This window comes from Bison bison, unplaced genomic scaffold (genome assembly GCF_000754665.1).
Source record: "Bison bison bison isolate TAMUID 2011002044 unplaced genomic scaffold, Bison_UMD1.0 scf7180017864263, whole genome shotgun sequence".
Taxonomy (NCBI): Eukaryota; Metazoa; Chordata; class Mammalia; order Artiodactyla; family Bovidae; genus Bison; species Bison bison.
Window position 1 is genome coordinate 3,952,512 of NW_011494835.1, and position 1,570 is coordinate 3,954,081.

The 1,570-nt window shown below is 35.8% G+C and overlaps 1 protein-coding gene across 3 annotated transcripts in view; it reads left to right on the forward strand.

The window, feature by feature from the left end:
* Nucleotides 1-1,570, forward strand: part of SLC9B2 (solute carrier family 9, subfamily B (NHA2, cation proton antiporter 2), member 2) — a 60,230-nt gene that overhangs the window by 20,203 nt on the left and 38,457 nt on the right. The window lies entirely within an intron of this gene.

The window sequence follows — 1,570 nt, forward strand, 5'->3', positions numbered from 1 at the left end:
TGACATAAGGGTGGTATCATTTGCATATCTGAGGTTATTGATATTTCTCCCAGCAGTCTTGATTCCAGCTTGTGCTTCATCCAGTCCAGCATTTCTCATGATGTACTCTGCATATAAGTTAAATAAGCAGGGTGACAATATACAGCCTTGACATACTCCTCTCCCAATTTGGAACCAGTCTGTTGTTCCATGTCCAGTTCTAACTGTTGCTTCTTGACCTGCATACACATCTCAGGAGGCAGATCAGGTGGTCTGGTATTCCTATATCTTTAACAATTTTCCAGAGTTTGTTGTGATCCACACAGTAAAAGGGTTTGGTGTAGTCAATAAAGCAGAAGTAGATGTTTTTCTGGAAGTCTGTTGCTTTCTCAGTGATCCAATGGATGTTGGCAATTTGATCTCTGAATTAGTTTATATGCAATGGCAAATAGGTAATTGTGTTGCTGTAATATGGAGTTTGCATTTTTGTATATAATTTTTCCTGGCATATTAATATTTAACATGATTGAGCAATAACAGATTAAGTACAAAGTAAAAGATTAGGTATTACAATTATAAAGCTTTATTAACTTTAAAGATAAAACATTTTTAAAAGCTGAACATCCTGTGCAAATTCCTTCTTTTCAGGCAGTTAGTTGTTCTCTTAGGGACTCAAACATTTAAACTTGCCATAATGTTAAGGTATCTAATGAGACCACATGTAGATGAAGAATTTGCTAACACTTACCCCAGTTAAAAAAAAATTAACAACAAACCATTTGATTAGTGGAAAAGACTACAGTCTGGGTCAGATTTTGGTGAAACTGCTCTCTATCTAGAGGAAATGCTTTCAAGATTCTACATCTTGAAATACCAAGTGTGATTCCAGCGTTTCAGTTGTTGGGGTTTTTTGGGTTTTTTTGTTTTTTTTTTTTTGGCCAAGCCACACAGCATGTGGAATTTAGTTCACCAGCTAGGGATCAAACCCAGGACACTGCAGTGAAAGTGCCAAGGCCTAACCTCTGAACAGCCCAGAAATTCCCTGGTTCCAGGGTCTAAGTCTGCAATGAAGAGGTTGATTATGGGAGATACAAATATTAGTGGAGATATAACTGTGCTGGTACTTTTATTAGGATTGTTGTTTTCGTTAGTGCTTTGGTCACAAGTTTTGAGTTGTGAGTGGTCTGCCCTATTCTTTTTCCTATGAGCCTTCTGTTTTCAAAGTTCAATTTTGTAGAACACAGGGTTATCAAACAGGGAAACATATCTCACATTCTAATAGACATGCCTCTCCAAAAGGAAATACTTCAGGCAGCAAAATAATTGTCCAGATGAAAGGTTTGAGATGCCATAATGAATGATGATCAAAAAAAGGTAAGTATGTGGGTAATTCTAAACAGATATTGACTATAGAAAAGAAGCAATAATTAAACAATAAAGTTTAATTCAAAGCAGAACTTGAATACTAAAATACTGGAGTATGATTGTTCAGGTGTTCTCATGTTCCGTGAAGAGGATAAAGATAGCGACTGTTCCTCTTTTTTTATTAACTAGTGAATATTGATGGTAAAATTACAAGAAAAAATAAGGG